Source organism: Sorex fumeus, unplaced genomic scaffold, assembly GCF_029834395.1.
Source record: "Sorex fumeus unplaced genomic scaffold, SorFum_2.1 ptg000115l, whole genome shotgun sequence".
In the NCBI taxonomy this organism is placed as follows: Eukaryota; Metazoa; Chordata; class Mammalia; order Eulipotyphla; family Soricidae; genus Sorex; species Sorex fumeus.
Genome location: NW_026606172.1, coordinates 1,657,333 through 1,682,851, shown reverse-complemented (window position 1 = coordinate 1,682,851; position 25,519 = coordinate 1,657,333). Strand labels below are relative to the sequence as shown.

At 35.0% G+C, this 25,519-nt stretch overlaps 1 pseudogene; it reads left to right on the top strand.

Annotated features, from left to right (window-relative positions):
- Positions 1 to 3,162: 3,162 nt before the first annotated feature.
- Positions 3,163 to 3,228, top strand: LOC130043231 (uncharacterized; annotated as a pseudogene).
- Positions 3,229 to 25,519: the final 22,291 nt, after the last annotated feature.

Here is a 25,519-nt window from a genome sequence, read left to right as displayed (position 1 = left end):
GAGTTGATAAACAATTCTTGTTCTTTTACCTAGAGCTTTACTGATGATCTTTCATTTGCCATTGGCCTTTGAAAATTTCTCTTAACTGCATTATGGAAGGGATGTAGGAAAGATAACAATATGGCTTATTATAAATTGGATTGTGAATTTTGCTTATAAAATTATTCTTCACCAAATATTACATGATTATGATAAGAAATGACCATTACAAATGCATCAGTACCAGAAATAAAAAGGTTCTGTTTTCACAGGTGTTTTAGGAATACTTGGAACTGATTCCATACTCTATGCAAAAAACCAAATATTATAAGGATAATACTTTCTATGCCATTATTTAATGAAGTGAAAAAACTCAAAGAAACTGAAAAAAACATCAAGTGATATGAAAAATTTCTCAAAAATATTAGCACTGAACGTTGTTATTGCTTTATTAATAATTCAGGTATACTAGTTAAGGATTATAAATTATAAAAAAAATACTGGACTTGATAAAAACAGAATTAAAAACTATCATATAATACTGATTTCAGGAAGCCCTCAGAAGCATCTCTTATGGGATTTAAGGAATACAAATTTCAACAGTTTTTTTTTTTTGAGAGAATAAGTTGGCATAATTTAGAGTCACATCCTGTGTTTGGAACATGACCTTTTTACTGTAATTAATGTAAGAACTTTCCACAATGGGGAAGTATTTTTATAGTAAAAATATTCTTAAATCACATTCTAAACTTAGATTAATATGAAACTTTTCAAAAATACTGATGCTTTCAGGAATCATTAAAATTAATACTTTATTCTTTGGACTAAAAGATGTATTTTTCATCTGAGTTAGTGGAACACTAAATCATTTCTTGTGCCCATATCCTATTGTTTATCCATTTAATAAATTAAGTAGCCAATTTATCCATCACACAAAATCACACAGCATGTTCTTTTTGTAAATCTTGCTGTGAAGCTACCATATACCAACAATCATAAGGTACATACCCTAAACTTGTGACATTAACAACAACAGTTTTTTTAAATTTTTCAACAAGCTTCAAGTATGCATTGCTGTAAAGACAAAACTCATCTCTGCTCTATATAGAATCACTAAAAGGCTTCTATTGAGACTGAGGACCTACTATAATACCCTAAGTTTTATTGAATCACCATGATATATACAGTTACAAAGTTATTTGTGATTGGGATTCAGTCATATAATGTTCCAATACCCCACCTGTCCCTCTTCACCAATGTACATTTCCCACCACCAATGTCCCCAGTTTCCCTCTCACCATCCCCTTCCCACCCCAGCCTGCCTCTTTCCCTTAAATTCTCTCTCTCTCTTTCTCTCTCTCTCTCTCTCTCTCTCTCTCTCTCTCTCTCTCTCCCTCTCTCCTCTCTTTCTTTCTTTCTCTCTCTCCATTTCCTTTTGGATTTATGATTTGCAATAGAGGTACTGAAAAATTATCATGTTATCCCTATAACTCCTTTCAGCATTCAGTTCTTGTCCAGAGTGATCATTTCCAATTATCAGTATTGTAGTGGTCACTTCTGTATTCTAGCTGTTTTCCCCCACTCAACACTTGTGGCAAGTGGACGTGTTCTCTTGACTCTTGTTCCTACTCTCTTGGGTTATTAGTCACATACTCTCTTGTTTTTTAAATCCCACGTGTAAGTGCATTCATACTATGCTTGTCACGCTCCTCAGACTTACTTCACTCAGCATGATACTCTAGATGTTCATCCATTTATAAGCAAGTTTCATGACTTATAAAACTTGCTTATAAATGTCAACCCCATTGTATAGATGTGCCATTGCTTCTATTTCCAGTCATCTGTTCTCAGACACCCAGGCTTTGTTCAAATTCTGACTATTATGAATTGTGTTGCAAATAATATAGAAATGCAGATAATATTTCTGCTGTGTGTATTTTGGGTCCCCAGGCTATGTTCCCAGAATGTATTGGTCTTGCTGGGTCATATGGAAATTCAATTTCTAGTTTTTTGAGCAATGCCATATTGTTTTATATAAAGGTCTCCAATGAACAGGAATGAGAATTTCTTTCTCCTCGCATTCATGCCAGCACTGGTTGTGCTTGTTAATTTTGAAGTGTGCCAGTATCTGTGGTGTGAGATGACATCCCATTGTTGTTTTGATTTGCATCTCCCTGACGATTAGTGATATAAACTATTTTTTATGTTCTTTTGGCGATGTGTCTTTCTTCTTTGAGGAAGTTTCTGTTCATTTCTTCTCCACATTTTTTGTTGGGGTTGAATATTTTTTCCTCTAAATATATACCAGTGTCTTATAAATCTTTCATATTAATCACTTTCCACTTTTGTGTGTGTATATGTTTTTTTTTTTTTTGGCTTTTTGGGTCATGCTCACAATGTTCAGGGGTTATTTCTGACTCTGCACTCAGGAATTATTCCTGGCCATGTTTGGAGAACCATATGGAATGACAGGAATGAAACCCAACTCAGTTTTATGCAAGGCAATTCACTACCCTTTGTACTATTATTATGGCCCTGATATTAACCTCACATCAGATGGATATTAGGTAAACATTTTTTCCTAATTGGTGGGCGGTCTTTGTATCTTGGTCACCGTTTCTTTTGAAGTGCAGAAGCTTTTTAGTTTAATATAGTCCCATTTGTATATCTTTACTTCAACTTGTTTGGTCAGTGATATTTCGTTTTTGAAAATGCCTATAGCTTCAATATAATGGAGGTTTGTCCGTAGATTTTCCTCCAGTACCTTATGAATTCAGATCTAATGTTGAGGTCTTTAATCCATTTTGATCTCACTTTATTGCCTGGCAATAGAAAAAGGTCTGAGTTAATTTTTTAAAGCTTTTCTTTTTTCTTTTGCATTCTGGCCAGGTGCCCAGTTTTCCCAGCACCACTTTCTGAGCAGACTTTCCTTGCTCCACTTCATATTTCTTGCTCCTTTAGAAAAATACAAAATCATATATTTATGACTATGTGGTCTGTGTCAGGATCTACACAATGGAATCCTATGTAGTTGTAAGAAAAGATGGTAAAGGTAAAGGTAAAGGTAAAGGTAAAGGCCCTCCCGTTGATCGTCGATTTGCTCGAGCGGGCCCAGTAACGTCTCCATTGGAGACTTTGTTGTTACTGTGTCTGGCATATCGGATACTCTCGGTAGCTTGCCGAGTGTTGTATGAAAGGAGAGAAGATTAGCACTCCCCTTGACAAGAAAAGATGAAGTCATGAAATTTTCATATAAGTGGATCAACATGGAAAGTATCATGTTAAGTGAAATAAGTCAGAAAGAGAAGGACAGACATAGAAAGATTGCACTATTTTGTGGAATATAAAGTAACAGAATGGGAGACTAACACCAAAGAATAGTAGAGATAAGTACCGGAAGGATTACTCCACAGCTTAGAAGCCGGCCTTATATGCTGGGGAAAAGGCAGCTCAGATAGAGAAGGCACCACCAAGAAAAGGGTGCTAGGATGGTCTGTTCAGGATGGGAGATGCATGCTGAAAGTAGACTATTTACCGAATATGGTGGCCTTATTACGTCTATTGCAAACCACAATACCCAAAACAAGAGAGCGGCAAAAGAGAATGCCCTGCCATAGGCAGTGGAGGGTGGACGGGACAAGGTGGGGGCGGTGGGAGGGATTCTGGGACCATTGATGGTAGATAATGGGCGCTGGTGGAGGAATAGGTACTCGATCATTGTATGAGTGAAATGCAAGCACAAAAGTTTGTAAGTCTGTAACTGTACCTCACTGTGATTGGTGACTCACTAATAAAAAAATTGAAAATAAAACAAAACAGGATATTCTCTTCTATGCTGTTGGTTTGTGGGTCTATTTCAATACCTTGCTGTTTTAATTCCTACCACTCTGTAGTACAGTTTTAAGCTGGGAAAGGTGATGCCTCCCATCTTACTTATCCCCAAAATTGCTTTTGCTATTCATGGAGGATTATTGTTCCATTGTAATTTTGGGGAGTGCTTGATATATTTCTTTGAAAAAATGTTATAGTTATTCTTATAGGGAATACTTTAAATCTGTTTTATGCTTTGGGGAATATTGACATTTTGCCAATGTTAATCCTCTCAATCAATGAGTAAGAGATGTATCTCCATTTCAACCTGTCCTTTTTTATTTCTTAAAGTAGTGTTTTGTAGTTTTCTTTGTATGGTCCTAATTTCTGTAGTTAAGCTGATTCCATAGAACTTGATTTTCTGTGGCAAAACTGTGAACAGGATTTTTTAAAATATCTCTTTTTTTCTTTTATTATTTATATGTAGCAAAACCATGGACTTTTGGATATTGGTTTTGTAACCTGCCACATTACTATACAAATACATTATTTCTAGGAACATTTTGTAGAGTCTTTAGGATTTTATAAGTATAGTATCATGTAATATGGCAATAGTGAAAGCTTGACTTCGTCCTTTTGTGTCTGGATACACTTGGTATCAGTATCTTTTTCTTGCCTAACTGGTAAGGCAAGTACTTCCAGTCACAGTCACAGTCCTCCCGTTGTTCATTGATTTGCTCGAGTGGGCCCAGTAACGTCTCCATCATGAGACTTGTTGTTACTGTGATTGGCATATCGAATACATCACGGGTAGCTTGCCAGGCTCTGCCGTGTGGCGAGATACTCTCAGTAGCTTGCCGGACTCTCCAAGAGGGGCAGAGGAATTGAACTTGGGTCGGCCATGTTGGCTGCTTGTAAGACAAATGCCCTATAGAAATGAAGAGATTGGGCAACCTTGTCTTGTGCTGATCTTAGAGTGAAGGATCTTTTTTTATGCTTCTTGTGGGTTTGTGTAAATGGCTATGACTATATTGAGGCAAATTACTTTATCTGCCATTTTATTGAGAGTTTTTTTATCATAAATGGGTGCTGAATCTAGTCAAATGTTTTCTCTGCAACAACTGATATGATCATATGATTTTTATCTTTTCTTTTATTGATATGGTGTGTTATGTTGATTTACTTGTGAATGTTAAACCATGAATCTTACTTTATAATGTTTTATGATCTTTTTGATGAGCTGTTGGATTCTATTTAGTGGCATTTTGTTGAGGATACTTGTGTTATGCTACTCAGAGATATCAGTCCGAAATTATCATTGTTTGTGGTCTCTGTCTACTTTTGGTATCAGAGTTATATTTGCCTCATAGTAGCTGTTCGGGAGTATTTCTGTCTCTTCAGTTTCCTGGAAAATCTTGAAAAGGATTGGCAGTATGATGACCTACTTTTAAGTGACATCTTTTATGAGATTTGCACTTGATTCTTCCTTTGTACTGAGTTTTTAGTCTGGGCTCCTCTAGTATCATGAGTTTGCTTACAATGTAGTGGCTGAATTTCATACAGAGGCATTAAGTGCAAGCTGCCAATCTCTTGAGTATCACACCTGAAAACTGAAGGAATGATCAACTTGACCCATATTTTTTTTTGGCACTCAGTATTTCATTCAAATACAAAAGCAGGAATATATCCCATATCTTGATGGGATAGGTGTGAAAGAAGAAAAATAATATATATATAAATACAACTTTGTCTACAACATTATAATTCCTACTATCTGTGTTCCACCTCCTGTGCCACTAAATATATCATGCACTTTGAATCCAACGATATGAAATACATGATCATGTCATCCTTTTCCCCGCTACCCGTATTCCCATATGCAAACAGCTAAATATACTTTTCCTTGTCTGCTCTTATCTAGTCATATAAGACTCAGAGAACTAGCCACCCTGTATAATTCTAAACATCTTTTACAAGTAGCCAAAGCATTCATGGTAGTCTTTCCCAATTTCTGTCATTAACTAGGAGAACTATTAAGAATATACGTATTATAGCATTTATCTAGCATGTTGTTATTTATTTGTTTTTTAAGGGGAAAACTTTGGTTCAAATACCAAGACCCCAAATGGTCCCCCCAGGATTGCCAAAAGTGACGCGTGAGCACCAAGCCAGGAGTAAGTAAGCCCTGATCATAAGTAAAGATAGTCCAAATTCCCCACTCCCCATATTTCTATCATGTATTCAGGGAATGACTTTTATTTTTGTTTTGTTTTTTGGGTCACGCCCAGCGTTGCACAGGCATTACTCCTGGCTCATGCACTTAGGAATTACTCCTGATGGTGCTCAGGGGACCATATGGGATGCTGGGAATCAAACATAGGTTGGCCATGTGCAAGGCAAACGCCCTACCTGCTGTGCTATCACTCCATCCCCTCATGGAATAACTTTTATTCTGTCATTTTTATAAGATTAATATTTCATAATAATTTAAGCATAGTATGTGGAATAGATGAGGCAATTAATAAAAATATTTAATACTCCATAAATTCTATATAACTATTAATTTAAGAATTTTTTTTTTGCAAATGCTATGGTGCTAACTGACCTTTTATTTAACTTCTCCACCCAACTTTATTGAACTACAATTGACATAAAATTATATTAATTTATTCATAAGATAATCATTTGATGTAATTATTAAAATGATTACCACAGTAAGTTAGTAATACCTCAGATTGCTAATATCATTTTTTTTAGTTACATTTAAGACTAACCTGCACTGTCCTCCCATTGTTAATCGATTTGCTCGAGCAGTAAGGTCTCTATTGTGAGATTTTTTGTTACTTTTTTTGGCATATTGAATACACCACGGGGAGCTTGCCATGCTCTGCCGTGAAGGCGGGATACTCTCGGTAGCTTGCTGGGCTCTCCTAGAGGGATAGAGGAATTGAACCCAGATCAGCCACATGCAAGGCAAATACCCTACCTGTGTGATATTGTTCCAGTCCAAGACTAATCTTGTGTCTAATATATAACATGTTATTGTAAGCTGGAGTTATCATAGTATATATTAGACCTACTCTTTTATTTTCACGAACACCATCATATTTTATTTATAGATGTTGTTTTATTTTTGTTTTTTATTTTTTATCTATTTTTTTACATAAATAGATTTATTTGGAGGATTTTTAAGGTGTGGAGGGGGAGAGAGTGAGAGAGTAATGTACTCAAGAGAGAATGCAGGCTTCTCCAAGGGCAGAGAGAGAGCCCCTATACACATCCTAACATTAGACACGAAAGCATGAAAGTACACATCTCAAGAGGGGAGATGCGGATAACACATGTGCTCAACCCACATGTGCTCGTCTACGTGGGCGCAAGCAGCGCATGAGCTCAGGCAGCATATGCACTTTATTTTTTTTTTTTTAGAGTTCACATAAAATGAGAAAGCATAGTGTTTATATTTATTTTTCTCACTTATGAGTTATTGAATTTTAAAGTTATCATGAAAGTTAATTCACTTCTGTGGGATGTTTTAACACATAAGAGTTTTATATTAACCTTATATTAGCACTATTTAAAAATTGAATTTTTATTTCATTTTTCCTTTGCCTATTTAACTAAGGTGATTAGCATATTTTTATATCTTGAAGGGAAAGCAAATCTTTGATCACATGATTAAATCTAACACCTTTGATATATGTCCTGTTGTGCAGTTATCATAAGAGAGCAAGGCATGCTGTGCTTTTGAAACTCAGCTGTAGTGGACTGCAAATATTTATAGAAAAAAATTAGTTTTTCCATTTTGATGAGCTCAGAGTATGAAATTTATTTCACAGTGTGTCATGTAGTTTGAAAAAGAATACTTGAAATTTTCTGTTCTTTAAATAATATCCTTTTGATGATAGTGAACATAAAGGCCTTTTTTCAGCCTAAAATGCTGCTGCTTCCTTTAAATGTAAGTAGCTTCTTTTCTTATATTGAGAAAAAAATGACAAAAACTCCTTTCAGAGAAAAGAAAGAATTGAATGACCACATTGTTGGGGGATGGTTGGGGTCATCTGACAGCCTAGATACGGGAGCCTGACTCAGTCATCTCAAGATAAATGGCCTTTACCAGGCTGTCTAGTGCCAAGGCAGGAACTTTCATAAAGCAAAAATCTTATGTTCAGAATGAATAAGAACAATGTAAAGAGAGAGATACAACTATGAAAGAATCAAAGAAGGGTATTTTGATTAAATAAATAAATTCCATAATTTAGCACGACAGATTCAGTTTTCAAAGGACTTGAGTGTAAGTGCATAGTATAAAACAAAACCAAAAGCAAAATAAAGCTGTGGTTTAATTTTTTAACTCATAGCAACAAACAAGCTAAAATGAGATACTCAAAGAGAGATTATATAAAGTCTATAGGTTCTTTCTTTATGTGGGAGAGACTGGCATAAATTGTTCTCAGTATCTCTTAAATAATTTGTAATTAATAAATACTAAAAATGTTTATTGCATTAGGGTCTGATAGAAACTTTCAATGGAAAGGAAAGAAATAATAAAACTTAGAGCCGGAATTAATGACAAGGAAACCCAAAAAACAGTCCAAGAGGTCAATGAAATCAAGAGCTGGTTCTTTGAGAAAATAAAAAGATTGATAAACCACTAGCAAGACTCACAAAGAAAAAGAGAGAGAAAACCTCAACAAAGCGAATCAGAAATGAAAAAGGGGACATCACAACAGAAACGGATGAAATTCAAAAGTTCATCAGAGACTACTTTGAGAGTCTGTATGCCACGAAACAAGAGAACCTAGAATAAATGGATAAATTCTTGGATTCCTACAATCTCCCAAGAATCAGTCAAGAAGACTTGAAATACCTGAATAGACCCATTCATATCAAGGAAATTGAAACCGTCATCAAAAGCCTTCCCAAAAACAAAAGCCCAGGCCCAGATGGATTCACTAGCAAATTTTTTCCAAACATTTAAAGAAGACCCTTCGCCAGTTCTCCTCAAGCATTTCCAGGAAATTGAAAAAAAACAAAAAACAAAACAGGAACTCTCCCAGTTTCTATGAGGCACACATCTCCCTAATACCAGAAGCAAACAAAGACACCACTAACAAAGAAAATTGCAGGCCAATATCTCTGATAAACACGGATGCGAAGATCCTGAAAAAAAATTAGCAAATAGAATCCAACAACTCTTCCATAAAATCATACACCACGACCAAGTAGGATTCGTCCCGGGGATGTAAGAATGGTTTAACATTCAGAAATCAGTCAACATAATCCATCATATCAACAAAAATAAAGATAAACACCACATGATCATATCAATAGATGCAGAGAAAGCATGTGACAAGATCCAACACCCATTTATAATGAAAACTCCCACCAAAATGGGCTTAGAAGGAACTTTCCTAAAGATAGTCAAAGCCGTCTATGACAAACCTATGACAAGTATTATCCTCGATGGTGAAAAACTAAGAGCCTTGCCTCTAAGATCAGGGAAAAGACAAGGATGCCCATTCTTGCCACTTATGTTCAATATAGTAATGGAAGTACTTGGAATAGCAGTTAGGCAAGAAAAATATATAAAGGACATCCAGATAGGAAAGGAAGAAATCAAGCTCTCACTATTCACAGATGATATAATACTATATCTAGAGAATCCTAAAGCTTCTACCAAGAAACTCCTAGAAACAACAGACTTATACAGTAAAAGCACAGGTTATAAAATCAATACCCCAAATTCCATGGCCCTCCTATATGCAAATAATGAGACAGAGGGAAGAGACATGAAAAAAGCAATCCTGTTCACAATCGTGACTCAGAAAATCAAGTACCTCAACATTAGCCTAACTAAGGAGGTAAAGGACATCTACAAAGAAAACTACAAAATGCTACTCCACGAAATAAAAGAGGACAACATGAGGAAATGGAAACATATCCCCTGCTCATGGATAGGAAGAATTGCCATTGTCAAAATGGCACTATTCTCCAAGGCACTATACAGATTCAATGGATCCCTATGAGGATATCCATGAAATTCTTCAAAGAAATGGAACAAGCACTTCTAAAATTCATTTGGAATAACAAATGCTCACAAATAGCTAAAGCAATTCTTGGGAAAAAGATGATGGGAGGCATCACCATCCCCAACCTCAAACTCTACTACAAAACATTAACAATTAAAACAGAATGGTACTGGAACAAAGGCAGAGCTTCAGACCAATGGTACAGGGTTTAATATCCCTACACACAACCCCAAATGTATGAACATCTAATCTTTGATAAGGGAGCAAGAAATGTGAATTGGAGCAAGGAAAGCCTCTTTAACAGATGGTACTGGCATAACTGGACAACCACATGCAAAAAAATGGGCTTAGACCTCGACCTAACACCATGCATGGAAGTCAGATCAAAATGGATTTTGCTTGGTTGCTAGTGCAGTAGATCCAAAGTGGATATTTCATGTTCCAAAAAACTCCAAAATGGTTTAACAGGTTTCAGTTATTTTTATGTTTATCCAAATCTACTCTGTTACATAACATGCCTGATTATTATCAGTATGCGAAAGGACTGCCTTAAATCTCTTTTATGTGTTCCTATCTAATTTATGGGGAAGGGAGTGGGTAAATACTGAATTGTCGATCATGAAGTGTTTTATTCTTATATATATGCAGTTTCTTTTCCTCCATGTACATATATGCAAACAAGTCTCACAATGGAGACGTTTCTGGTGCCTGCTCAAGCAAATTGATGAACAACAGGAGGACAGTGCTACAGTGCAGCAGTGCTACATATATGCAAAGAGGAATTATATGTAACACAATGATTCCTGGCATAATTCAACAGTTAATTTTTTCCTTACTATTTTGATCCGGGATCATTTAATTCCGAAATCAAATATGGCAGAATAGAAAATCTCACTGCATTTATTTTTTTTTTTCTCCAAAGGTACTCTTAAATCTCAGAGGCAAAGACTAAAAGGAGGAAAGCAAAGGTGAAATGATTGACAGTGATTTGTAATCATCTGCTCTCAATTTTCCCATGATAGTCAAGTCTCTTTTCAATTGCATCACTCAAATTGGCATGAACTGGGAAAGTAAAGACATAGTCTGAAGAAGTTGATGGTGCCTCACAGCTCATGGGAACTGTCTTCCTTATTTCATTGGATGATTGGCATTTATTATATTCCTTGATTGTCTCAGTTTCTTCAACACAAAATTCTTCTAAAATATTAAGATATGGAAAAGTATCCAGAGATGAGTGCAGTCCTTAATCTTTTGAAATAACTTCAGAAGGAGTTCTATAGAATAGAAGGGAAAACAACAAGAGTCTCTAAAACTGACTCAATTCTCTCTTAAAATATAAATAAAAGGAGAGTTTTTAGAGTTTTTATTCTATCTTATACATTCTATATACATTATAAGAGGAAGAAAGTGAAATTATTTTATAGTTATGATTTGGCTGTAAGATTTTTCTCTTGATTTTGCCTCTGGCAAGTGGTGTTCAAACCACTTGGTATGCTAAAGAAGCATCTCATGAAAGGCAGGATTTTAAATTTGTTTCTCAAAAGGAAATGTTCTAATCTAAGTGGAGGGAAAAAAGGAAACGGTGGGAAAAGAAACCTAGTAAGAACACAACAAATGGTCAAAGTCATATCAGAACTGCAGATGTGTTTATTGAACCTGGGGTGGGTGTAGTGCAGGAGAGGTCTGTGGCACTCTGCTGAAGGAAGCAGGCTCTCTGTTAGTGGCTGTCATAATGGGATGAAGAATCAAGAGAAGTACAATAACAGTACTATAAATTTCAGCACATCATTACGAATTATTTTTGTAAAAGGAAATCTTTTTCTTACTTTAAGTTCCCTTCAACCACAATCATTCTTTGCAATGCTCTATTTTAGAAAAACAAAACAAAACATTTCTCTGAAGTGAGAGAAAACCTTAGTGAATAATCACTAAAATAAAACAGAGAATGATTAGAAAGTTGTCTATTTACTCATTGTCTCCCTCATGCTATTTACATTTTTTTCTGTTATTGATTGAACTATTTTCTGTATTTATCAATTTATATAATTATGTTTGGGCTGGAGCGATAGCACAGCAGGTAGGGTGTTTGCCTTACATGTGACCAATACGACTGACCCAAATTCGATTCCTCCGCCCCTCTAGGAGAGCCCAGCAAACTACCAAGAGTATCTGCCTGCTCGGCAAAAACTGGCAAGCTACTCATGACGTATTTGTATGCCAAACACAGTAATAAGAAGTCTCACAATGTTACTGGGCCTGCTTGAACAAATCGATGAATCATGGGAGGACAGTGACAGTGACAGTAAAATTAACAACTTTAAATACCATTCTATAGAATCAGCAGAGACTGGCAAACTATCTGTGGGGTACTCGATATGCCAAAAACACTAACAATAAAGAGTCTCATTCCCCTGACCCTAAAAGAGCCTCCAATGCGGCAGCATTGAGAAAGACAAATAAGGAGAGTCTGCTAAAATCTCAGGGCTGGGATGAATGGAAATGTTATTGGCGCCTGCTCGAGTAAATGGATGAACAATGTGATGACAATAATACAGTGATCCTATAGAATGACCATGATCCAAAGACTATATAGAACACTTTAAAATTATCTAGCATCACAAATTAACATAACGAAGATATATTTGGGTAGGTAAATTATGAAATATCAAGGTGTTATGGACATAAAATATTTAAAACTACAGAAATAATTCACATATTATAATATTATGTGCAAATCTGTGCAAAAACTGTAAACAACCCACTGCAATTGATATAGTCTTTGAAAAGAGATAACATAATAAAGAAAACAAATAAGAATAGAAAACAAATATCTGATAATTTGTTTATATTGGTTGTAGATCAAGTTGTGAATTATGGAGAACTGAGCCTCTGAATTTGAAGAAATAAAAATATAGTAAAATAACTCACTCTAAAGGGAAAAAGTTAACACTATGTTTCTATCTGGACATCATACTGCACTATGCTTCCTTGGTAATTATCTTGAATCTGTGTCTGCAAACACATTTAAAGAGAATTCTCAAAAGTCAGAGAGACAGCAGGTAACAGGTAAAGTAATAAACAGTCACACAGTAAGTAAAGGGTTTTGCTTCTTATATAACTGCTCTCTAAGAAGAAGCAGTTTTCATTTTTTGAAGCCAACTTGTCTATTTAGGTTTGGTATGTAAAAAAGTGTTTACAAATTATTTGAGATATTGCTTTTTTCCTACTATTTTAAAACTTTGCTGATACAGATAGCGTGCACCAATATTAATAAGTGAATCTTTTATCATATAGAACTTCATATGTATTTTATGATTATGCTCCAAATGTGCCTTTAAATGCTTCATTAATAATAGCTGATGCCTTTACATTTTAAGGCAGGTCAATTATACTTGACATAATAGCTGACTTTCATTAAAAGGTAGAAAACATTATCTTGTAAGTGCTGAAAACAGGACATTTTTGCTTATAAAACAGGACGCTTGGGCGGGGGTCTTGAAATGCATGATAGTATAGCATATTCAATTTAAGAAGAAATTTCAGTTTTCTATTTATTCTGTGTCCTTACAATAAAAACTGTTAAGTATAATTAGTTTGTGCCCCATCCCTGATTCTCCTAAACAACACTAAGACAAATTTTTCCTTGCAGGTTATTTGGAAATAGTGTTTAGCAGCCCAAAAGTGATGAACAGAACCTCGCAGAAGAGGTTCTGTTTTATGAAGAGATAAAATAACGTGTTTTAGATCTCTCTAAAGGGAGGACACATATTCAGCTACCCCTGTCTCTCAGTAAGTCAAACGTGAACCAGATGAAAGAACTCATTAATACCCATAAATTACACGTGCACGTGTTCTCTTGAACTCCCAGATGACACCATCAAAAAAGCATCTGTGTGGAAGTGGGAGTATGTACATGCTTCAACGCCCTGTGGTGGAGTTGCACCTGACAAAGGTGACTGCAACCTCTGCAGACCCCTGAATGAAACTGGAGACATTTGAAATCTGACCCTAGAGTATGCAGTCCAATCTTGAAGCATTCAGATTATTTGAAAAAAAGGACTTTGCCAGTGATTTTTCTCATCCTGAAAACTGACTGATACTCAACATTCACCTCTTTGTGCATCGTATCATGGCGTATCTTACCCAAATCCAGAATTTCAACTTGTCTAGATGGCTTGCTGAGTGAAATGAATCACACCCTTAACTTTCTGAATCATTATTTGAATTGTTTCATTGTGGTATGTCTGTTGCAAGGATCTATTCAATTATCCCGAACACAGAAACACCAGGAAATCATGCTTTCACAAATCTCTGTTTTCCAGATATACCCTTCAATGCACCACTATGCAGTGAAAATTTAAGCTTTTCCTTGCTGTCCTGTATGTACCCCTTGCCATAAGTAACTATTATTTAGTCTATGCTTCCATTGATTTTTGGGAATATGAAGTAATAAACACAACTTTAAGTTCAGAGGGGTGTTACTATGTTCCCTAGTGAAAAAATTCCCCCTTTAAAAAACACATTAACTCTAATGCAAAATGGCATTAATAGGAAGAAATTTTTCTAGTATGTCTGTGGAATTATGGAATATAAGGCAAATTATACTTCAAATTCTTAGCTTCTGGGCATTTGTACTATACTTACTGAGACAGAACATCAATTTTTAGTTTTTTTTTTTCATCACATTCACTCATTCTAGATGAAAGAATATCAACTCTACAAAATTTTGTCCTAAACTGGAACTGATGAGCCTTGTCTGGGATAGAGCACATTTCTAACATATTGAGTATCCTGGGTAGCAGTCTTGCAATAAAACTGAAGGATCTCACTGTCATTTTTTTTTCTATTTTTACCTCACTTTGCCCTAACATATTACTCACATGTACTACTGTGTAACATATGGTGTTAATCAGTAATTGTGATTGAAGAGGTATTTTGAGAAGATAAGATACAGGGCAGAACTTGCATTTGATACAGATTCATAAATTACACTCCAAGCTATGAATGTTAAAAGCAATCAGAGTACCAAAAATGGAGGACAATTATATTCCTCAAGGATTCCTACCCTATTGAAGACTCGGTTTTAATTCTATTGCCTGTAAACTGGCTGCTGGTCAGCCATCCTCAGTGGGAAACTATACTGTTAGGCTGTTGCATAGTCTCCTTACCTTTATCCAAAGCTTGTTTCTCCATTATCAGGTGGCTAAGGTTGACTAATACACCTAGGAAATGTTTCATATTTACTGTTTTCTTTGCAGATAATACTATTTTATTGGTATCATTGTGAAATATGGTAAACTGCCTATAGATGGCATATAGTTGCTGGAAAATCTAATATTAGCAGGCCTTCCTTCCAATGTTGTCATTAAAAGTCACATCTGAGTTGGACATTGTACAGTAATAGTTAATTTGTGGACAATAGTAGTGCCAGTGACAAGTAGCAGACCCAAGTATTTTTCTTACTGGTCAGTTAATCCTAAATAAATTATATCTAAACAGAATCTGAGTTTTTCTTCTTAAAATTTGCCTGCACCATCTGGATTTGCACCATCTTTGAATTTATCATTTCTGTCACAAAACTCATTGCTCTTGCTATGTGACATGATGAGTAACTCCAATCAAGTGACTGAATAGCCCATGATCAGGTCTGAAGTAGGAATCATGAGCACAGAAGGAACTGGTGTTTTTTTTGTTGTTGTTGTTGTCGTTGTTGTTGTTAAGATCTGATAATTCCAGGCAATTAAAAGTATAGTCTTTGCTACAAAATTCTCAGTTGTGCAGTTACTCTTCTATTAGGGCTAATAAGAAATGTCTCATAGCCTTTTAACAGATGTTATTATTAAAATATGGGCCAGAGAAGTGGCTCAACAGGATGAGTGCATGTTTTGTACACAGGATACCTGCATATGATCAGCAGTCCTGTATGGTTCCCTGAGCACCACCAGGACCAAACCCTAAGCAGTAAGCTAGGAGTAAGCACCAGCATGAGCATGTATGCCATCAAATCTACAAATAGGCCAAAGTAATATTTTATAAAACATTTAATAAGTTTCAGGTGTATAAAATTGAGATCAAAATATGTAAAGATTGTATTAAACAAATCATTAAAATTATAAAGTCATTTAAAATCTCTACTTTATGTGATAGCAAGGCTTCAAACATCATCAAATTTGCTAAATGATATACCTTAGCAGACCATTTGATATATTGCGTATAGTCAACCTCGACTTCCTGTATGTTTCTTTTATTGTTGTGAAAACTATTCAAATTGATTCAATATTACAAGATACTTAATAAATAGGTCAAAACAAAATTATCAAGCTTCTTCACATTATCAAAAAGAAGCACGAAGTAATGTACTAATTCTTTTTTATCAGAGAGGGAACAAAGTGTATTGACTGTTTAATATTCTCTTTATCATCAGACACATACAACTTTCACAGTCGAGTAGGCCTCTGAGTGATCATGACATTTATCTTCTACCCTCTGACAATTCAGTCTTATCTGATTGCTAACCACCCACACGATTCTATTGGCATTATCTCATATTATATTGATTAATAATGTTGTCTGCATAATGTTAAGATGATCAAATTCTCAGTGAAGCAGGATAGTACCTTAAGGATAGAAAATGGGATCATTAACACTGCTTGGAAGACAGATAGTGAATATGTACTGCCATCATTCCTAGCTAAAGGAAACCCTTTATGTCATCCTAACTGGTAGAAATAAAAAATAATGGATCAATAGTCAAAGTGCCAGAGGTTATGCTGATGTTTCAAGGAAGTGAAGAATTACTTCCAACACAGAAGCAATTGTGAATAAAGCTACTCACTTTGAAATTTGTATTAGTCCACTTCATTTGGACTTCAATTTATCTGTGCCTTTTGTTTGTTTGTTTTTGTTTTTGAGAGATTGAAATGTTGTATTGAAAAAAGATATAACCTAAAATCCCTTGTGAATTACAGTGCTGCTTTTTTCTACAATCCTGAGAGAGTTCAGTGATAAGTTAAAGTTATTCTAAATTTATTATGAATCATATCAGAGTTAGAGAATTAAAGTGAGCATGCTAGCTATGAATCCATATGTAGCACTGTAGCACTGTCCTCCCATTGTTCATCGATTTGCTCAAGTGGGTACCAGTAACATCTCACAACAGATTGTGAGACTTGTTGTTACTGTGTTTGGCATATCGAATATGTCATGGGTAGCTTGCCAGGCTTTGCCGTGTGGGCGAGATATGTATGTATATATAATTAAATCTGTATTTATGTATATATAATTTAATCTATACATCGATGCACACATATATGTATATATACATATACACACATTTATATATACATATATACACACATATAAACATATACATATATGTATACGTGTGTGTATATATAGTGTGCATATATATGCATATATATATATATATATGCTTTGAGACTAAGGAATTAACCTCTGAGTCAACCAGTAGAAATTTTGGACGACTGGAATACGGAGTTGGTCCTAAATTCTTATACACCGGTTTCTATAAACCATCTCACAAATCAGCAAACACATAATGGAATTTCAGTCCTCTTCTATCAAGAACTTAAAAAATGTTTGACTACTCTTATTTTCCTAATAAGATATCCTAGATTTCTTTACATTATTTTAAAACATGTTTATTATATGTTTTTCTAGCAAACCTTTTCTCAAGGAATCCTAGCATAATTTTTAGAGTTGAATTTTGTTACACAATATTTGTATGTCAAATTTAAAGTCCTGTAGAATACTTGATTTTGACCTTGTTTTAAGATATGTTCGTTTCAGAAGTACTTAAGTTAAGATAAAGTCACTTTGTTGGATCCTATTCCAATAACTTATGTTAAGAATGGGAGAGGAAATTTGGACACAGGTGAGTACAGAGAGAAAGTTAAAAGAAGATATAAAGAGTAGTCAACGATTTACATGTGAATAAGAAAGCCACCAATAAATCAATCATGGTCTCAGAAATTTAATAATTTCATAATTGTACGAAATAAATTGTTTTTTGTTGGGTATCAATCCTAATTATTTTAGGCTCCACTGGTGAATTCCCCATTCTGTCCTCCCAGAGAAGCTTACAATGTCCTTGCTAGCATCCTTAATTTGGTTAAAGTCTATCTTCAACCTTTCCTTTGTTTTGGAAATTGACCCTAAGGCTTCATCAGTGAATTGCCCCCTTTCTTCCTCCCAGAGAAGTTTAACATGCTCTTGCTTGCATCCCTAATTTGGTTAAAGTTTATCCTTAACCTTTCTCTTGTATTTTACCTCTCATTGTCACAGTATATATGTACCTGCTTTTCTATTTCCCCTATAACTTTTTTATATTTTACTATAGAGCAATGTTCTTTGGTTAAACACAGAAGGACCATTAATGCTATGCTCCTAATATTCGGGCATTGATTGACTCAAATATATCTGCTCCTGGGCATAATTACTTGACTCAGGCTTCAGTTGCTGTAGTTCCTAACATCCCAAAAGGGAGGTCCCACTGTGGGATTAGGATGGACCCTAGGTGAGTGGCAAAGTTATCCGGCATCAAGATGGGACATTCAAGAATGCAAAAATGCATGGTCTTGATGCCAACTGTTACAGCCTAAGAGACAGGAACCCTATGGGGAAGGACAAGCTGAACTGGCCTGAGGACTTAGTCTGGGATTTACAGAAAAAGCGTTACTTGCTTCTCAGAACCCTGAGATCTAAGTGTTAAAAGCCTTGCTCCCTTCCAAGAGAACTAAATGTTGGGATTTTTTTGTCTCTTACTTTGTTTATCCAAACAACTGCAAGTATTGATAACTTATACAATTAGAGGGAGAGATAAATGCAATGTGGATGTCCCTGGGAGACAGAATGTCTTCTTGAGTTGATCTTCCCTTGTTTTTCCTCTGCCAAATGTGTATCTACTTAAATGATCAATCACACCTATGTTCTTACCTCAACCCCCTCTATAGATGTTCTATAAGTATGCTAGCAGATCTGCATTAAACAAGCCATTTTTCATCATCAGACTGTGGTCCCCCTCTCCTCGTCTCGTCTCTTCGTTTCTCTACTGGGGAGCCATGGGGAGGTGGGGAGGTGAGGAGTCAGCTCTGGGACACTGACAGTACATACATGTTGCAGCAGCAGCACTCGTGATTTACTTTGTGAACTCACAGTTGTTGTTTAGGTCTCATAGCTAATGGTTGTCACTGGAGATTCAGCTATGAAATATACATTTAATAATCATTCTAGACCTGTGGACTGACAGCTGTGGAAATTGGCTGACTATCATTTTGCAACATGGCAGTGCATCTCAGCCTTCTGATTTGCAGAGCTTAATTGTATGGTGTTAGGTTTATAGAGATACTTATTATCACGTTTCTCTATGATCTATATAGGTTCTTAAGCATAAGAATCTATAAGCCAATTGTTATCACCAGTCTCTGTAGATTAAAATCTTCTCACTATGGACTAATACAGATATTTAAGAACTAAGTCTGATTTCTGCTATTCTAGAATTCTATCATTTCTATTGATAATAGTGAGCCCAGTAGAACATATCTTCAATTATTCTCTTCCTCTTGAGGTCTTTTTGATTCAAAGATGCCATCACCTCTTTTACTGACACATTTCTTTGTGAATAGATGTACAGGCCACATAGGTAATAGGTTTTCCAGCATATCATAATAAATTAATTTAAAGCTTTAATTTCCCAGAGAGGGGAGATAGCTCAGAGCTAAAATGCTTCCTTCACATGAACAAGGATCTAGGTTTAATCACAAGTATTACATTAAAGAACAAATAATTTTAAAACATTTTAAATAATTTTTAATTTACCAAAATTTTTATTTCTTTCTAAGAATGGTCCAACTGATATACTATAATCTCTTTCTCATTTAAGATGTACCCAATCTGGTTCAGGCTTCAAGAAGCCATTCCTATAGCTATTGGACCAAACCAGGCATTCCTACTGTAATACTATAATACTGAACTCCAGGTCAGAGAATTCTAAATCCTTAAATTGTTCTTAATTCATCCTTTATTTTCACTGGTATTTCCACTACTCTCAAGATCACTCCCTTTCAGAGATATCCCTTTGACTTCCAGAGTATAAGAGCAGTTTCCACAATTCTTGTAATATATAAAACTTTGCCACTTTTTTTACTTGGGCTATATTTAGACCTAACCTTGATTTCTGGCCTGAAAGTAAGGAGGACAAAATCAATATGCTCTGTCAAGAGGACAAACAAATATGGACAAGGATCTGCTTGAGAGATGTTATAGATGTTTAGGAATTGAAGGCTCTCTTCCCACTGTCAAGGGGAAAAAGGTTGTTTCTACAGACCCAGGAGGTCAAGACTCAGGATTTTCTACCAGAAATTTTCTGCTCCTTTCTTTCTTTTTTTCAGTGATTTTTTTCTTAGTAGGTATCTGACTTCAATTTATCAGGCAATTATACCACTCCCCACAATGAGATGTTTGATTTAATTTTTTTGATTGGTCATATTACCTAGCTGTAGGAGATGTATATCTTTTTAAATCTGTTTCTAGAGTTCTCTTTATTATCAAAGCAATCACTTAAGGCAACTAAATCCATCCTGTAAAAAAATTATATCCCATAAAATATTATTCTGGTATTCTCAGATACCAGTAAGTTAACTTTTATTCTGTAACTTGTACTAACTCTTTTATTCTAGAATACCATCATTGACAGAAGCTTTTAAATCCATTCTAATTATTTATGTAGCGCCAAATCAACTAACAACTATATTAGCATGGGTAGCCAAGAAATCAGAGCCTGAGGAAAAGGACAACCTGCAGAAAATGAGTTGGGAGATAAGAAAGGAAATCAGGTAAAAGGGTGGAATTTACATCAGGATGTATTCATTAAGTTTTGCAGTCATTATGATAAATTGCAGATATATTAGCTACAATTTATGAAGTGTTTTATCACACAAGTTTTAGAATGATTTGCCTGAGGGATGAAAGAGGAAGCATGTATCCTCTGACTTTATCTTGCATTGATTAAGAATGCTATCAGAGCATTCACTCTCCCACACTTTCAGATAGGTCATCCTTAAATGCTGAGCAGGTACCTGCAGACATCCCACACTTTGACATTTGAAAAATCCTGAAGTCAGAGATTTGAAGCAATGACCTAAAGTTTCACCTATGGGAAATTTATCAAAACTAGTAAAAATGGTTCACTCAGATCGCAGCTAGAATGAGAGGTAGAACCAGGAGCATTTAAAGAGAAGACACAGATACCTCATTTGCTTCATAGGCTAACAATCGACTTCAGTGACAAATGTTAGACAACCAAAAAAAATAAAAAATGAACCAAACAAACACTGTCCTCCCGTTGTTCATAGATTTGCTCGAGAGGGCCCAGTAATGTCTCCATTTTTTGAGACTTGTTGTTACTGTGTTTGGCATGTTGCATATATCACAGGTAGCTTCAGTAGCTTGCCAGTCTCTCTGAGAGGGGCAAAGGGATCGAACTCAGCTTTGCTGGGCTGGCTGCACACAAGGCAAAGGCCCTACCGCTGTGCTATCGCTCCAGCCCGACAAATGTTACACAGTCAAATATTTCATTTCTTCTAAGATTTTTTGTGAAAAAATACATATAAGTGGACATTTGTCTATAATGTAGATATATTTTATATAAATATTACATATAAATGTAAAATATTTAATATAAATCATGTAAGGTTTGATAAAAATATTAAATTGTGAGGCTTCACTGTTTGCAAATTGTATAGAAGGTTCCTAGTCTGTTGGATAAAATTCCACCATATTTTTTCGATTCCAATTTCTACAGCTGTATTTGCATTACATCAAAATATTTATCAATTATTTGTAAGAAGCAAATATGGTGCTGCTGCTGATAAAATATGTCGCTGTATTTTGCACATACACATTTTCTTAAATATTTGCAAAATCATTAGCGACTATATGAAAAATGAAGCAACTTTTCAGGATTTCAGCAATTTCTCTTAGAAACGAATACAATTGTAATATAATATATATGAAGTGAGTTCTTTTTCCCTTCATGTTCTGGAACTTTTTTTTAAAATGATTAATTGTCAAACTGGAAATGCTCAGTGATCAAGGGCAATGATGATAGCTAATATATTTTATCATTAATGTTATTATTGAGCCTAGTACATTATACACATAAATAAATGAATGCTCAACACAGCATGTTATTTTCATTTCCATAGCTTTGTTAATTAGTTTCATGTAATTTATAATCTCTCATCAGGATACCACTGTTACATAATAAAACGTAAAGTAAAACTGAAACTTGAGGCACTCAGGTGTGCCCCCATATTAGTCACAATGAACTTGCAAAAATGATATTCATCCTCTTTCAAACACATTATTATCCTTTATTTTCTGATGTATTTCATTGTTAAATAATTTTTGCTTAATTTCCCTACACAAAATATTTTTCTGTGTTAAAATTTCCCTGTTTAGTTTATGTAATTATATATAAATTGATTTCACCAGTAAAGGTCAGTTAAATTTGGCATTTTGGTTCTTTTCATTAAAAGGATTCTATTATAAAGTTTCATTTTTCTTGTAATTTACATCTTTGACATCTGAGATCATTTTGTGCTATGATGTCTAGAATGTTCATTGAAGTAAAATTATAATGCAATACTAAATAACGTCACTATATCACTGTATCACCGTTATCCCATTGTTCATGGATTTACTTGAGTGGGCACCAGAAATGTCTCTATTTGTCCCAGCCCTGAGATTTTAGCAGGCTATCCTTACTGGTCTTTCCCAACGTTGCCGTTTTAGGGGCTCTTTCAAAGTCAGGGGAATGAGACCCATTATTGTTACTGTTTTTGGCATATCTAATATGCCACGGGTATAAAGTGGCCATCATGTTTGGTCTATAATCTACTTTCAGCATGCATCTTCCATCCGGAGCGGGCCCTCCTAGCACCCTTTGACTTGGTGGTCCCTTCTCTTTCTGAGCTATCTTCCCCCCCAGCATGTGAGGCCGGCTTCTAAGACACAAGCAATCCTCCTGGCACGTATCTCTACTATTCTTGGGAGTCAGTGTCTCCCATTCTGATACTTTATATTCCACAAATGACACTTATCATTTCTGATAGTTCTCTTCTAACTCTTTAAAATGACTGTCTCCGACCCTTCTCTTACTAGTGAGACCTTCTCTAATCTTTGTGTAACTCTGTTTTTAAATTTTTTAGAATTTCATGTTAATGAAATTTTTATATTCTGATTTTCATTTTTTTTTCATTCAACAAGCTACCAAGAGTATTCGATATGCCAGACACAGTAACAACAAAGTCTCCAATGGAGATGTTACTGGGCCCACTCGAGCAAATCGACGATCAACGGGAGGGCCTTTACTTTACTTTACTTTACTATCAGGTGTGGAACAAAAAAAAGATTATACATTATTTATATTTTGTTTTCCACAGAAGCCAGACCAATTCACATTCTTACTAACAAGGTATGAATGATCCTTTTTTGCTAACCCTCCCTAGCACTTGTTATTTCTGTCCTTTTTGACATAGACCATTCTCAAAGTGATACCTCATTACCATTTTAATTTGCATTTAAATGATGCTGAGTCTTTTTATCCCCTTGTTCCTATTGGCCATCTGTTTATCTTCAATTCACTTTTTCATCTTATTTTAAATGGATTTTCTTGTTGAGCTTTGTGATACATATAATCTTAGATGTATACAATTTTCCGACTTATTTTGGTCAAATAATTTCTACCATCAAATTTAATGTCTTTTTGTTTTTATGAAACTGTCTGTCTGTACTGTATAGAAGAGTTTTAATTTGTGTAATTACATTTTTTAATTTTGCTTTCATTTTTTTGTAAATGGAGTCAAATTTCCAGACACATCAGTAAAATTAATATCATGGATTTTTTGTGTCTTTTTTTAATGCGTTTTGTGATTTTGTTGATCTAATCTATTTGAAATGATATTATGTGCATGATGTGAGATGCTGATTCAATTTTCTTTGTTTATATGTGGCTATTCAGTTTTACAATACTATATATTCAGAATATTTTATTTTCTCCTTTTTATACTCTTATTGTCTCCCTTTTCAAAACTTACCTGTCACTATCTATGAGAACTTGTGAACTTCCAATTCCATTCTATCAGTCAACCTATTTTCATTCCAATGCCACACTATCTTGGTTACTATAGTTTAACAATATAGTTAAAGTCAGGCACTATGCATCTTCTATCTTCTTTATTTATCAGAATTATTTTGATTGCATTTTGGTCTTTGTGGTTCTATATAATTTTTATAATGTTTAAATATAAAGTTTAGTAATCTGCCAAATTTATTTCCCAAAATATTTATCATCAGTACTTATTAGTGATCTATTTGCTTCACATCCTCATAAAGCGGGGACAGTGATTGACAAATAGTCATTGTGAGACAACTCTGTTAATCTCAAAATCTATATATGTTAGCTAGGGAGTTAGCTCAAAGGACTGGCATAATATTCAGTTGCTGAGCATCTCTAGTGGCTCTCAGCCTTCCCCCCTCCCAACAACATTCCCAAAAGACAGACCTTGAAGGGTGTGTGCAGAAGAAGTAGGGATTTATCTTCATATGGATTTAGGGTGTTTGCCTTGCAGGCGGCCAACCCAGATTCAGTTCCTTATTCCCTCTCAAAGAGTGGCCAAGCTGCTGAGAGTATCCTGCTCGCAAAGCAGAGCCCGACAATCTCCCCGTGGTGTATTCGATATGCCAAAAACATTAACAAGAAGTCTCACAATGGAGACTTTACTGCTACCCTCTCAGGCAAATTGATGAACAACAGGAGGACAGTGCTACAGTGATAGTTTATTAAAAAAATGTTTAGAATAGAAACTTTACAGTAATTAAGTATTTTGAGAAGAGGCTATTACCCTAGATTTTATGGGTAAGCCTTGAGTGTCATCACAAGTACCCTTACAAGACAGACACCAAGGAATTTTTAGAGACACACAGAGAGGAAGAAGTAATGTGCAAGTAAAGTTAGAAATTGGTGTGATGTTGTCTTGGGCCCCAAATTGCTGACAACCATCAGAAACTGGAAAAGGGAGGCACACACTCTCCCCTATAGCTTCCAGAAGTAGCGTAACCCTGTCAAAACTTGGGTTTTATATATTTGTCCTTTCAGAATATAGTTGTGTCAAGTTGCCAAGTTTGTGACAATTTATAGCGTTCTCAAATAACTAATGCAGTGACTTTTTAGTACTCAGAAACATTGCAAGCTTAATCAGTTAAATACATTTTCCCCAGTACTTTGATTCTTTAGACATAACATAAGTGAACAGGAAAAATTTGAATGTCCGTTGCCAAAACCATATCTGTAGCTACTAACCGCATGTCTGAGAACAGTCTGCATATTTTGCAGTGCACTTGATCTTGCCACATTGTTCTCTTAGATGTGATTTACCATTATGTATATTAGGCAGTAGCTCAGTTTTTCTATTTTTAAATATTTTATTTATATTTCTGTGTATTTTGTGATATCATATTGTTTTTATTTTCAAATAAATAAACCAAATTAATTATTTAATTATTTTAAAAAAGTAATGGCAACAATCTAGTTATTGATTCAGGAATAATATTAAAATGCTTTGCCATTTTTAAAAAGAAAGAGAGAGAGCAGTTTCCCTAGTTCTTAAGTCTGTGTT